Genomic DNA, 15,021 nt, shown 5'->3' with positions numbered 1-15,021 from the left:
GAACCCTTCTTACTCCTCCTACTTGCATGTGACACTGGGCTTAGGATCTGCATAGGAAACACACACACAAGCACACACCTACCTTTGTTGCCTGCAGATGCCTCCTTGGCTGTCCCCAAACGGTATCAAACCAACACCCACGGGAAGCTGTAAGCATAGAGGACATGCCTGCACCCCATTGGACTTACCTGTGTGGGTTAAACCCGGGTTATTTGACAACCTATGGCGGTGATGGTTCTGCTCAGGCAGAGCAGTGCTGATGCTCCTCATAAAGCTGTCGCTGCTGTGAAGGTTCTAGGTGACATCACAAATCCCTATGGTTACATACACAACAAAGCTGGGTTGTTGTTGTTTACACTCTGCAAGGCCTGTGGAAGTGAGTGACATCATAGCACTGTAGTTCTGAGGGTTCTAGATGGATGCAACAATCTCCTGTTGCTTCTATGAAGGCCATAATAGACGACATCACCAAACAGCTCCATAGTCACATACACAGCAAAGGAGAGATGTTGTTTACACCTAGTGATGTCAGTGGTATTGAGTGACATCACAGCACAGTGCTAAGGCTCCTGGGCCTGGACACAGCAGCGGCTGCAATATCTCAACGGAGAATACGTTTATATATATGTGTGTGTGTGCGCGTATATATATATATATATATATATATATATATATATATATATATATTTCTCCGCCGAAATCACTTTTAAACCCATTTCCACCTTTTTTTCCCTTCTCTTCCTCTTACTTTTTTTTCACGTTTTTTTACGTTTTTCTCCTTTTCGCCTCTTTTCTGGGCGTATTATTCTTCTTTTTCTTCTTTTTTTCGTCTAATGCATACCCCATCAGTGCAGCAATGCTTATTCAATACCGCCAGCAGATGGAGACACTGGGGGATAATTTTCTAAGGATTTATACTGATTTTTCCTGTCTGAATTTGTCGCACAGAAAGTTGCAGGCCAAATATGTGTGACATTTCTGCGACTTTAGCTTCTAGAGCATTTTTACAACATTATACATAGGTGCTGAATACATAAAAAGCGACTGTTCAGCGACAGACAAGTCGCATCGGCTGAAAGTAGGCCAGAATGTCAGTCCATGTTGGAGCAGGTTTAGATACAGTCTAAAGTATAGATCTCAAAGTCTGTGCACAGAATTTAGCAAGGGCCTCGCACCTTCTGATGCATCAGGTAGGTGCACAATAGCATAGCCTAACCCTCTGTACTTTGGTCTATATTGATGCGGGACATAGACAGCCAGCTGATGACCAATCCATTAGTGCAATGGATGGCTGGAAGCATTTGTCTTTGCCTTTGCAATACCACAGAAGCAATGCATGGTCAATGTACAGCAATGACACACCTGTGTGAACAGCCAGGAGACCCCCCCCCCCCCCATGTTATGTTACATAGTTACATAGTTAGTACGGTCGAAAAAAGACATATGTCCATCAAGTTCAACCAGGGAATTAAGGGGTAGGGGTGTGGCGCGATATTGGGGAAGGGATGAGATTTTATATTTCTTCATAAGCATTAATCTTATTTTGTGAATTAGGAACATTCAGCACCCACCCGCTATCAAGGCAGCTGCCTATCATGTCATGCCCTACCTGCACAGGTGTGCTGGCTACTCAAATGATCCAATTAAGGAGGCCATTTAGTCAGCAGCAGCAGAAGTCCTGTGCCTGGACGCTCCAACAGCGGCCAGACACAAGCAGAAGCAGAAGCAGCAGAAGCAGCAGCAGCACCACCTTTTGTTTTTTGGCTGCAGCAGCAGCAAGGCCCACAGGGCTGGCTAGCTGGCTAGCCAGCAAGCAGGTAGCAATGAAAGTAGGAATCTTTCTTTTTAACCCTGTAAGGGGGTGGTGCACTGTACCCGAAGATACTGCCATATCGGGTCAATGCATAGGGCGACGGAAGCAAGCTTCGAAATCGGCCCCCGTTCTCAAAAATCCATTTAATATATGGTCCCCAGATAGGGGACGTATCAGATATTAAACTGATAAGAACAGATACTACACTTGATCTTAGCCAAAAGGCCGAGAAGCGATAACCGTGAAAGGGGCGGGCCCAACAAGGTGCCCTTCATGGGCACTATCACTGCTTGCTGTCAGGGAGGCTGCCAGACAATTTTCCATGCACACTCTGGGCTGGGGGGCAGTCAACCACCAGTACACACAGCAGAACCTAAACCCATACCATTATTGCTAAGCAGCAAGACAGGGGCCCATTGCACTCCCACGGGGCCTTTTTAAATGCAATCCATAACCCGGATTTGCCAGGAACCCTTCTTACTCCTCCTACTTGCATGTGACACTGGGCTTAGGATCTGCATAGGAAACACACACACAAGCACACACCTACCTTTGTTGCCTGCAGATGCCTCCTTGGCTGTCCCCAAACGGTATCAAACCAACACCCACGGGAAGCTGTAAGCATAGAGGACATGCCTGCACCCCATTGGACTTACCTGTGTGGGTTAAACCCGGGTTATTTGACAACCTATGGCGGTGATGGTTCTGCTCAGGCAGAGCAGTGCTGATGCTCCTCATAAAGCTGTCGCTGCTGTGAAGGTTCTAGGTGACATCACAAATCCCTATGGTTACATACACAACAAAGCTGGGTTGTTGTTGTTTACACTCTGCAAGGCCTGTGGAAGTGAGTGACATCATAGCACTGTAGTTCTGAGGGTTCTAGATGGATGCAACAATCTCCTGTTGCTTCTATGAAGGCCATAATAGACGACATCACCAAACAGCTCCATAGTCACATACACAGCAAAGGAGAGATGTTGTTTACACCTAGTGATGTCAGTGGTATTGAGTGACATCACAGCACAGTGCTAAGGCTCCTGGGCCTGGACACAGCAGCGGCTGCAATATCTCAACGGAGAATACGTTTATATATATGTGTGTGTGTGCGCGTATATATATATATATATATATATATATATATATATTTCTCCGCCGAAATCACTTTTAAACCCATTTCCACCTTTTTTTCCCTTCTCTTCCTCTTACTTTTTTTTCACGTTTTTTTACGTTTTTCTCCTTTTCGCCTCTTTTCTGGGCGTATTATTCTTCTTTTTCTTCTTTTTTTCGTCTAATGCATACCCCATCAGTGCAGCAATGCTTATTCAATACCGCCAGCAGATGGAGACACTGGGGGATAATTTTCTAAGGATTTATACTGATTTTTCCTGTCTGAATTTGTCGCACAGAAAGTTGCAGGCCAAATATGTGTGACATTTCTGCGACTTTAGCTTCTAGAGCATTTTTACAACATTATACATAGGTGCTGAATACATAAAAAGCGACTGTTCAGCGACAGACAAGTCGCATCGGCTGAAAGTAGGCCAGAATGTCAGTCCATGTTGGAGCAGGTTTAGATACAGTCTAAAGTATAGATCTCAAAGTCTGTGCACAGAATTTAGCAAGGGCCTCGCACCTTCTGATGCATCAGGTAGGTGCACAATAGCATAGCCTAACCCTCTGTACTTTGGTCTATATTGATGCGGGACATAGACAGCCAGCTGATGACCAATCCATTAGTGCAATGGATGGCTGGAAGCATTTGTCTTTGCCTTTGCAATACCACAGAAGCAATGCATGGTCAATGTACAGCAATGACACACCTGTGTGAACAGCCAGGAGACCCCCCCCCCATGTTATGTTACATAGTTACATAGTTAGTACGGTCGAAAAAAGACATATGTCCATCAAGTTCAACCAGGGAATTAAGGGGTAGGGGTGTGGCGCGATATTGGGGAAGGGATGAGATTTTATATTTCTTCATAAGCATTAATCTTATTTTGTCAATTAGGAACATTCAGCACCCACCCGCTATCAAGGCAGCTGCCTATCATGTCATGCCCTACCTGCACAGGTGTGCTGGCTACTCAAATGATCCAATTAAGGAGGCCATTTAGTCAGCAGCAGCAGAAGTCCTGTGCCTGGACGCTCCAACAGCGGCCAGACACAAGCAGAAGCAGAAGCAGCAGAAGCAGCAGCAGCACCACCTTTTGTTTTTTGGCTGCAGCAGCAGCAAGGCCCACAGGGCTGGCTAGCTGGCTAGCCAGCAAGCAGGTAGCAATGAAAGTAGGAATCTTTCTTTTTAACCCTGTAAGGGGGTGGTGCACTGTACCCGAAGATACTGCCATATCGGGTCAATGCATAGGGCGACGGAAGCAAGCTTCGAAATCGGCCCCCGTTCTCAAAAATCCATTTAATATATGGTCCCCAGATAGGGGACGTATCAGATATTAAACTGATAAGAACAGATTTTTTAAGTTAGCCCTCAGAACTCACTCAGAGTTCCAAGATCTTATTTGGAACTCAATTTTGTGTTCATCATCAGGTAACATGTTTTTATTTCTTTTCTTAAACACTAATGAAACAAAATAGAACATTTAAAAACAAAATAAGAAACAACATAAAATAGCAAAACCAAACATTACTTTCTAATTAAGCAAAACCAAATTAGAAGGTCATCCCCTTCCTCCATGCAAACACCATTAGAAAGTCTATCAGTCCTCGACTGATATTGCCATTTGCTATATCTTTCTTAACTTGAGACGCTAACCAGCCTGGAATTTTATACGTTTCAACAAAACGGTTCATGTCTGCCTTGAAAGAAAAATAGACTTTATCCCGAGCTTCTTCCTCCCGGTTCTTCAAGCCTATCTTTAGATCCATCATATCTTTGTCAAACGTTTTTCTTTCTGCTTCCGACAAATTTTCCAACAAACCACCAAGCACACCAAAATACTGCACTGGCACATACACTTCCTCCTCTCTCTTCTTCTTCTGCTCTGTAGGTCTTCTAGTTGGAACCTGCTCCACTTCTGGTTCTTTCACTTCAGCTGGTTCCTCTCTGCTTCTTTTTACAGCTTCCTTTTTCTCTGAATTTTTCTCAGACTTTTTCTTAGGACACGAGCCAAGCAGATGGCCCTCCTCACCACACAGATGGCATTTCCTTTTCTTTTGACAATTTTCCACGTCGTGACCCTCCTCTTGACACTTGAAACACCACAAAAACGTGCAATCCTCCTTTCTGTGACCGTACTGTTTACATTTGCGGCAAAAATCTTGCATGCCAGAAAAATACAGATCCCCGTTCACAGAACCAATTTTAAACCGTCCTGGGGGGATCACTAACTTGCCATCTGCCATTTTAAATTTCACATGGAACCTCCACTTGGTGGTCCATAGTCCATATTGATTAAATACCTTGCCTTTAGGCAGAACACTGTCACAGAATCGAGACAAAAAGGTAACGATATCCTCCTCCGAAGTATATGGGCTATACATCCTTATAGTCACCAATCGTTCTCTACGTGGGAAATGTGGAACTATCTCCACCCCTTCCAAAACCGGACATACCTTCTTTTGCTGCAATATGTTCCAAAATGACTCATAGTCCTCTTCAGAAGCCAGCACCACGTCGTAGTATCCACTTCTGGGAAACTCAAGCATGGATAGGATTTGCTCCCTCTTGACTTCCAGCAACTTAAACAGCACTTCTTCCACGACAAAGACAAGGCCTCTTTCCTTCTTCCGGACATCGAGCAGGGAAATACGAACTCCATTCCGAAGTCTCGCAAAAGGCGGCACGCCTTCCGAAGAAAAACCGCAATCTTCCTCCATGTCCATGATGTCCAGACACCTCCCCCACCGAAGTAGGTAGGTGGGGATCGCCTCCCGTTGTCTGGGGACTAAGCCGGCTCCCTGATAGCAGCAGGGGGGTGAAGTCCCTCCGTTAAGAAGGACGATCCCCCCAGACACCCTCTGGCCAGACCAAGTGAGCAGAACTACACTTGATCTTAGCCAAAAGGCCGAGAAGCGATAACCGTGAAAGGGGCGGGCCCAACAAGGTGCCCTTCATGGGCACTATCACTGCTTGCTGTCAGGGAGGCTGCCAGACAATTTTCCATGCACACTCTGGGCTGGGGGGCAGTCAACCACCAGTACACACAGCAGAACCTAAACCCATACCATTATTGCTAAGCAGCAAGACAGGGGCCCATTGCACTCCCACGGGGCCTTTTTAAATGCAATCCATAACCCGGATTTGCCAGGAACCCTTCTTACTCCTCCTACTTGCATGTGACACTGGGCTTAGGATCTGCATAGGAAACACACACACAAGCACACACCTACCTTTGTTGCCTGCAGATGCCTCCTTGGCTGTCCCCAAACGGTATCAAACCAACACCCACGGGAAGCTGTAAGCATAGAGGACATGCCTGCACCCCATTGGACTTACCTGTGTGGGTTAAACCCGGGTTATGTGACAACCTATGGCGGTGATGGTTCTGCTCAGGCAGAGCAGTGCTGATGCTCCTCATAAAGCTGTCGCTGCTGTGAAGGTTCTAGGTGACATCACAAATCCCTATGGTTACATACACAACAAAGCTGGGTTGTTGTTGTTTACACTCTGCAAGGCCTGTGGAAGTGAGTGACATCATAGCACTGTAGTTCTGAGGGTTCTAGATGGATGCAACAATCTCCTGTTGCTTCTATGAAGGCCATAATAGACGACATCACCAAACAGCTCCATAGTCACATACACAGCAAAGGAGAGATGTTGTTTACACCTAGTGATGTCAGTGGTATTGAGTGACATCACAGCACAGTGCTAAGGCTCCTGGGCCTGGACACAGCAGCGGCTGCAATATCTCAACGGAGAATACGTTTATATATATGTGTGTGTGTGCGCGTATATATATATATATATATATATATATATATATATATATATATATTCTCCGCCGAAATCACTTTTAAACCCATTTCCACCTTTTTTTCCCTTCTCTTCCTCTTACTTTTTTTTCACGTTTTTTTACGTTTTTCTCCTTTTCGCCTCTTTTCTGGGCGTATTATTCTTCTTTTTCTTCTTTTTTTTCGTCTAATGCATACCCCATCAGTGCAGCAATGCTTATTCAATACCGCCAGCAGATGGAGACACTGGGGGATAATTTTCTAAGGATTTATACTGATTTTTCCTGTCTGAATTTGTCGCACAGAAAGTTGCAGGCCAAATATGTGTGACATTTCTGCGACTTTAGCTTCTAGAGCATTTTTACAACATTATACATAGGTGCTGAATACATAAAAAGCGACTGTTCAGCGACAGACAAGTCGCATCGGCTGAAAGTAGGCCAGAATGTCAGTCCATGTTGGAGCAGGTTTAGATACAGTCTAAAGTATAGATCTCAAAGTCTGTGCACAGAATTTAGCAAGGGCCTCGCACCTTCTGATGCATCAGGTAGGTGCACAATAGCATAGCCTAACCCTCTGTACTTTGGTCTATATTGATGCGGGACATAGACAGCCAGCTGATGACCAATCCATTAGTGCAATGGATGGCTGGAAGCATTTGTCTTTGCCTTTGCAATACCACAGAAGCAATGCATGGTCAATGTACAGCAATGACACACCTGTGTGAACAGCCAGGAGACCCCCCCCCCCCCCCATGTTATGTTACATAGTTACATAGTTAGTACGGTCGAAAAAAGACATATGTCCATCAAGTTCAACCAGGGAATTAAGGGGTAGGGGTGTGGCGCGATATTGGGGAAGGGATGAGATTTTATATTTCTTCATAAGCATTAATCTTATTTTGTCAATTAGGAACATTCAGCACCCACCCGCTATCAAGGCAGCTGCCTATCATGTCATGCCCTACCTGCACAGGTGTGCTGGCTACTCAAATGATCCAATTAAGGAGGCCATTTAGTCAGCAGCAGCAGAAGTCCTGTGCCTGGACGCTCCAACAGCGGCCAGACACAAGCAGAAGCAGAAGCAGCAGAAGCAGCAGCAGCACCACCTTTTGTTTTTTGGCTGCAGCAGCAGCAAGGCCCACAGGGCTGGCTAGCTGGCTAGCCAGCAAGCAGGTAGCAATGAAAGTAGGAATCTTTCTTTTTAACCCTGTAAGGGGGTGGTGCACTGTACCCGAAGATACTGCCATATCGGGTCAATGCATAGGGCGACGGAAGCAAGCTTCGAAATCGGCCCCCGTTCTCAAAAATCCATTTAATATATGGTCCCCAGATAGGGGACGTATCAGATATTAAACTGATAAGAACAGATTTTTTTTTTTTTTATATCTAAAGCCGAGGAACGTGCTTTCGATTCACCCAAAGTGCAAGAAAAAGTGCAAACGTGTTACACTAAAAAAACGTGCACAAAGGATGCGGTCTATCGCAAGCCCTTCTCCGATAGGAGAGAGGCCCCCCAACAAACCTTACCCTTCGCCTCCGGACCAAAAGGTACCTGCGAGGTTCCAGGTTCGATGTCCCTTTTCGCCGAAGCTACTAGGGGACCACAAATGCTCCCGGCATCCCCCTTGGCGTTAGCCAAGGTATCTGCCCGCAGAGCCGATTACGGTAGGTACCCTGCCAAAGCAAGAGTACCCGGGGTGTTTGCAGGGAGGTGCGGAACCTAATGGCCACACACACCTCCCCTAGACCGCCAGGAGGGACACCCAGAAGGGCTACCGCATCCTGACAAATCCTGTGAACACACAACACGCAAAAAGTGACACAGTGAGACAAAAAAAGAAATAAATAAGTGAATGTGTGCAGATATACTGCCCGGACATCCGGCCGGATCTATAAAAATTTCTCTGATCCTAGCCAGAAGGCCGGGAATCAAGAGGTGAGTGCCACAAGGTGAAGAGATTATGGTGCCCGTGCTTCAACTCAGTGAGTCTATCCTCCCAGTGAGTTTCGGCACCTCGGGGTCACCACTCCCCGAGGCACAAAAGTACCTCGGCTCAAGACCCTCTCAGCCTCATGGCGAGACCCGGAGGGAACAGGTCACATCGGGGCAGCCGTCGAGCTGATTCCTCAGAACCAGCCCCGGAAAGCCCTGGTACACCTGCATCCTCCATGCAGCACCCATCCCCACCAGCATGAAAACTGATAAGAACAGATACTACACTTGATCTTAGCCAAAAGGCCGAGAAGCGATAACCGTGAAAGGGGCGGGCCCAACAAGGTGCCCTTCATGGGCACTATCACTGCTTGCTGTCAGGGAGGCTGCCAGACAATTTTCCATGCACACTCTGGGCTGGGGGGCAGTCAACCACCAGTACACACAGCAGAACCTAAACCCATACCATTATTGCTAAGCAGCAAGACAGGGGCCCATTGCACTCCCACGGGGCCTTTTTAAATGCAATCCATAACCCGGATTTGCCAGGAACCCTTCTTACTCCTCCTACTTGCATGTGACACTGGGCTTAGGATCTGCATAGGAAACACACACACAAGCACACACCTACCTTTGTTGCCTGCAGATGCCTCCTTGGCTGTCCCCAAACGGTATCAAACCAACACCCACGGGAAGCTGTAAGCATAGAGGACATGCCTGCACCCCATTGGACTTACCTGTGTGGGTTAAACCCGGGTTATTTGACAACCTATGGCGGTGATGGTTCTGCTCAGGCAGAGCAGTGCTGATGCTCCTCATAAAGCTGTCGCTGCTGTGAAGGTTCTAGGTGACATCACAAATCCCTATGGTTACATACACAACAAAGCTGGGTTGTTGTTGTTTACACTCTGCAAGGCCTGTGGAAGTGAGTGACATCATAGCACTGTAGTTCTGAGGGTTCTAGATGGATGCAACAATCTCCTGTTGCTTCTATGAAGGCCATAATAGACGACATCACCAAACAGCTCCATAGTCACATACACAGCAAAGGAGAGATGTTGTTTACACCTAGTGATGTCAGTGGTATTGAGTGACATCACAGCACAGTGCTAAGGCTCCTGGGCCTGGACACAGCAGCGGCTGCAATATCTCAACGGAGAATACGTTTATATATATGTGTGTGTGTGCGCGTATATATATATATATATATATATATATATATATATATATATTTCTCCGCCGAAATCACTTTTAAACCCATTTCCACCTTTTTTTCCCTTCTCTTCCTCTTACTTTTTTTTCACGTTTTTTTACGTTTTTCTCCTTTTCGCCTCTTTTCTGGGCGTATTATTCTTCTTTTTCTTCTTTTTTTCGTCTAATGCATACCCCATCAGTGCAGCAATGCTTATTCAATACCGCCAGCAGATGGAGACACTGGGGGATAATTTTCTAAGGATTTATACTGATTTTTCCTGTCTGAATTTGTCGCACAGAAAGTTGCAGGCCAAATATGTGTGACATTTCTGCGACTTTAGCTTCTAGAGCATTTTTACAACATTATACATAGGTGCTGAATACATAAAAAGCGACTGTTCAGCGACAGACAAGTCGCATCGGCTGAAAGTAGGCCAGAATGTCAGTCCATGTTGGAGCAGGTTTAGATACAGTCTAAAGTATAGATCTCAAAGTCTGTGCACAGAATTTAGCAAGGGCCTCGCACCTTCTGATGCATCAGGTAGGTGAAAAATAGCATAGCCTAACCCTCTGTACTTTGGTCTATATTGATGCGGGACATAGACAGCCAGCTGATGACCAATCCATTAGTGCAATGGATGGCTGGAAGCATTTGTCTTTGCCTTTGCAATACCACAGAAGCAATGCATGGTCAATGTACAGCAATGACACACCTGTGTGAACAGCCAGGAGACCCCCCCCCCCCATGTTATGTTACATAGTTACATAGTTAGTACGGTCGAAAAAAGACATATGTCCATCAAGTTCAACCAGGGAATTAAGGGGTAGGGGTGTGGCGCGATATTGGGGAAGGGATGAGATTTTATATTTCTTCATAAGCATTAATCTTATTTTGTCAATTAGGAACATTCAGCACCCACCCGCTATCAAGGCAGCTGCCTATCATGTCATGCCCTACCTGCACAGGTGTGCTGGCTACTCAAATGATCCAATTAAGGAGGCCATTTAGTCAGCAGCAGCAGAAGTCCTGTGCCTGGACGCTCCAACAGCGGCCAGACACAAGCAGAAGCAGAAGCAGCAGAAGCAGCAGCAGCACCACCTTTTGTTTTTTGGCTGCAGCAGCAGCAAGGCCCACAGGGCTGGCTAGCTGGCTAGCCAGCAAGCAGGTAGCAATGAAAGTAGGAATCTTTCTTTTTAACCCTGTAAGGGGGTGGTGCACTGTACCCGAAGATACTGCCATATCGGGTCAATGCATAGGGCGACGGAAGCAAGCTTCGAAATCGGCCCCCGTTCTCAAAAATCCATTTAATATATGGTCCCCAGATAGGGGACGTATCAGATATTAAACTGATAAGAACAGATACTACACTTGATCTTAGCCAAAAGGCCGAGAAGCGATAACCGTGAAAGGGGCGGGCCCAACAAGGTGCCCTTCATGGGCACTATCACTGCTTGCTCTCAGGGAGGCTGCCAGACAATTTTCCATGCACACTCTGGGCTGGGGGGCAGTCAACCACCAGTACACACAGCAGAACCTAAACCCATACCATTATTGCTAAGCAGCAAGACAGGGGCCCATTGCACTCCCACGGGGCCTTTTTAAATGCAATCCATAACCCGGATTTGCCAGGAACCCTTCTTACTCCTCCTACTTGCATGTGACACTGGGCTTAGGATCTGCATAGGAAACACACACACAAGCACACACCTACCTTTGTTGCCTGCAGATGCCTCCTTGGCTGTCCCCAAACGGTATCAAACCAACACCCACGGGAAGCTGTAAGCATAGAGGACATGCCTGCACCCCATTGGACTTACCTGTGTGGGTTAAACCCGGGTTATTTGACAACCTATGGCGGTGATGGTTCTGCTCAGGCAGAGCAGTGCTGATGCTCCTCATAAAGCTGTCGCTGCTGTGAAGGTTCTAGGTGACATCACAAATCCCTATGGTTACATACACAACAAAGCTGGGTTGTTGTTGTTTACACTCTGCAAGGCCTGTGGAAGTGAGTGACATCATAGCACTGTAGTTCTGAGGGTTCTAGATGGATGCAACAATCTCCTGTTGCTTCTATGAAGGCCATAATAGACGACATCACCAAACAGCTCCATAGTCACATACACAGCAAAGGAGAGATGTTGTTTACACCTAGTGATGTCAGTGGTATTGAGTGACATCACAGCACAGTGCTAAGGCTCCTGGGCCTGGACACAGCAGCGGCTGCAATATCTCAACGGAGAATACGTTTATATATATGTGTGTGTGTGCGCGTATATATATATATATATATATATATATATATATATATATATATATATATTTCTCTCCGCCGAAATCACTTTTAAACCCATTTCCACCTTTTTTTCCCTTCTCTTCCTCTTACTTTTTTTTCACGTTTTTTTACGTTTTTCTCCTTTTCGCCTCTTTTCTGGGCGTATTATTCTTCTTTTTCTTCTTTTTTTTCGTCTAATGCATACCCCATCAGTGCAGCAATGCTTATTCAATACCGCCAGCAGATGGAGACACTGGGGGATAATTTTCTAAGGATTTATACTGATTTTTCCTGTCTGAATTTGTCGCACAGAAAGTTGCAGGCCAAATATGTGTGACATTTCTGCGACTTTAGCTTCTAGAGCATTTTTACAACATTATACATAGGTGCTGAATACATAAAAAGCGACTGTTCAGCGACAGACAAGTCGCATCGGCTGAAAGTAGGCCAGAATGTCAGTCCATGTTGGAGCAGGTTTAGATACAGTCTAAAGTATAGATCTCAAAGTCTGTGCACAGAATTTAGCAAGGGCCTCGCACCTTCTGATGCATCAGGTAGGTGCACAATAGCATAGCCTAACCCTCTGTACTTTGGTCTATATTGATGCGGGACATAGACAGCCAGCTGATGACCAATCCATTAGTGCAATGGATGGCTGGAAGCATTTGTCTTTGCCTTTGCAATACCACAGAAGCAATGCATGGTCAATGTACAGCAATGACACACCTGTGTGAACAGCCAGGAGACCCCCCCCCCCCCCCATGTTATGTTACATAGTTACATAGTTAGTACGGTCGAAAAAAGACATATGTCCATCAAGTTCAACCAGGGAATTAAGGGGTAGGGGTGTGGCGCGATATTGGGGAAGGGATGAGATTTTATATTTCTTCATAAGCATTAATCTTATTTTGTCAATTAGGAACATTCAGCACCCACCCGCTATCAAGGCAGCTGCCTATCATGTCATGCCCTACCTGCACAGGTGTGCTGGCTACTCAAATGATCCAATTAAGGAGGCCATTTAGTCAGCAGCAGCAGAAGTCCTGTGCCTGGACGCTCCAACAGCGGCCAGACACAAGCAGAAGCAGAAGCAGCAGAAGCAGCAGCAGCACCACCTTTTGTTTTTTGGCTGCAGCAGCAGCAAGGCCCACAGGGCTGGCTAGCTGGCTAGCCAGCAAGCAGGTAGCAATGAAAGTAGGAATCTTTCTTTTTAACCCTGTAAGGGGGTGGTGCACTGTACCCGAAGATACTGCCATATCGGGTCAATGCATAGGGCGACGGAAGCAAGCTTCGAAATCGGCCCCCGTTCTCAAAAATCCATTTAATATATGGTCCCCAGATAGGGGACGTATCAGATATTAAACTGATAAGAACAGATACTACACTTGATCTTAGCCAAAAGGCCGAGAAGCGATAACCGTGAAAGGGGCGGGCCCAACAAGGTGCCCTTCATGGGCACTATCACTGCTTGCTGTCAGGGAGGCTGCCAGACAATTTTCCATGCACACTCTGGGCTGGGGGGCAGTCAACCACCAGTACACACAGCAGAACCTAAACCCATACCATTATTGCTAAGCAGCAAGACAGGGGCCCATTGCACTCCCACGGGGCCTTTTTAAATGCAATCCATAACCCGGATTTGCCAGGAACCCTTCTTACTCCTCCTACTTGCATGTGACACTGGGCTTAGGATCTGCATAGGAAACACACACACAAGCACACACCTACCTTTGTTGCCTGCAGATGCCTCCTTGGCTGTCCCCAAACGGTATCAAACCAACACCCACGGGAAGCTGTAAGCATAGAGGACATGCCTGCACCCCATTGGACTTACCTGTGTGGGTTAAACCCGGGTTATTTGACAACCTATGGCGGTGATGGTTCTGCTCAGGCAGAGCAGTGCTGATGCTCCTCATAAAGCTGTCGCTGCTGTGAAGGTTCTAGGTGACATCACAAATCCCTATGGTTACATACACAACAAAGCTGGGTTGTTGTTGTTTACACTCTGCAAGGCCTGTGGAAGTGAGTGACATCATAGCACTGTAGTTCTGAGGGTTCTAGATGGATGCAACAATCTCCTGTTGCTTCTATGAAGGCCATAATAGACGACATCACCAAACAGCTCCATAGTCACATACACAGCAAAGGAGAGATGTTGTTTACACCTAGTGATGTCAGTGGTATTGAGTGACATCACAGCACAGTGCTAAGGCTCCTGGGCCTGGACACAGCAGCGGCTGCAATATCTCAACGGAGAATACGTTTATATATATGTGTGTGTGTGCGCGTATATATATATATATATATATATATATATATATATATATATATATTTCTCCGCCGAAATCACTTTTAAACCCATTTCCACCTTTTTTTCCCTTCTCTTCCTCTTACTTTTTTTTCACGTTTTTTTACGTTTTTCTCCTTTTCGCCTCTTTTCTGGGCGTATTATTCTTCTTTTTCTTCTTTTTTTTCGTCTAATGCATACCCCATCAGTGCAGCAATGCTTATTCAATACCGCCAGCAGATGGAGACACTGGGGGATAATTTTCTAAGGATTTATACTGATTTTTCCTGTCTGAATTTGTCGCACAGAAAGTTGCAGGCCAAATATGTGTGACATTTCTGCGACTTTAGCTTCTAGAGCATTTTTACAACATTATACATAGGTGCTGAATACATAAAAAGCGACTGTTCAGCGACAGACAAGTCGCATCGGCTGAAAGTAGGCCAGAATGTCAGTCCATGTTGGAGCAGGTTTAGATACAGTCTAAAGTATAGATCTCAAAGTCTGTGCACAGAATTTAGCAAGGGCCTCGCACCTTCTGATGCATCAGGTAGGTGCACAATAGCATAGCCTAACCCTCTGTACTTTGGTCTATATTGATGCGGGACATAGAC

The 15,021-nt window shown here is 46.0% G+C and overlaps 5 non-coding genes and 1 pseudogene across 5 annotated transcripts; all 6 read right to left on the bottom strand.

Annotated features, from left to right (window-relative positions):
• Nucleotides 1–1,859: 1,859 nt before the first annotated feature.
• On the bottom strand, nucleotides 1,860–2,050 carry LOC130349080 (U2 spliceosomal RNA). The gene has a single exon (XR_008886488.1). It is a non-coding gene; the product is annotated as a U2 spliceosomal RNA (small nuclear RNA).
• A 2,076-nt stretch (nucleotides 2,051–4,126) lies between these two features.
• On the bottom strand, nucleotides 4,127–4,314 carry LOC130349273 (U2 spliceosomal RNA). Its single transcript, XR_008886660.1, has one exon. It is a non-coding gene; the product is annotated as a U2 spliceosomal RNA (small nuclear RNA).
• A 3,621-nt stretch (nucleotides 4,315–7,935) lies between these two features.
• Nucleotides 7,936–8,117, bottom strand: LOC130349278 (U2 spliceosomal RNA). The gene has a single exon (XR_008886664.1). It is a non-coding gene; the product is annotated as a U2 spliceosomal RNA (small nuclear RNA).
• Nucleotides 8,118–8,811: 694 nt separating this feature from the next.
• Nucleotides 8,812–8,971, bottom strand: LOC130349307 (U2 spliceosomal RNA; annotated as a pseudogene).
• Nucleotides 8,972–11,055: 2,084 nt separating this feature from the next.
• LOC130349079 (U2 spliceosomal RNA) lies at nucleotides 11,056–11,246 on the bottom strand. Its single transcript, XR_008886487.1, has one exon. It is a non-coding gene; the product is annotated as a U2 spliceosomal RNA (small nuclear RNA).
• A 2,098-nt stretch (nucleotides 11,247–13,344) lies between these two features.
• LOC130349354 (U2 spliceosomal RNA) lies at nucleotides 13,345–13,535 on the bottom strand. Its single transcript, XR_008886704.1, has one exon. It is a non-coding gene; the product is annotated as a U2 spliceosomal RNA (small nuclear RNA).
• Between the last annotated feature and the right edge of the window lie 1,486 nt (nucleotides 13,536–15,021).

This window comes from Hyla sarda, unplaced genomic scaffold, assembly GCF_029499605.1.
Source record: "Hyla sarda isolate aHylSar1 unplaced genomic scaffold, aHylSar1.hap1 scaffold_91, whole genome shotgun sequence".
Classification (NCBI taxonomy): domain Eukaryota; kingdom Metazoa; phylum Chordata; class Amphibia; order Anura; family Hylidae; genus Hyla; species Hyla sarda.
Note: the sequence above shows the minus strand (reverse complement) of the source record. Positions and strands in the feature narration are given on the sequence as shown.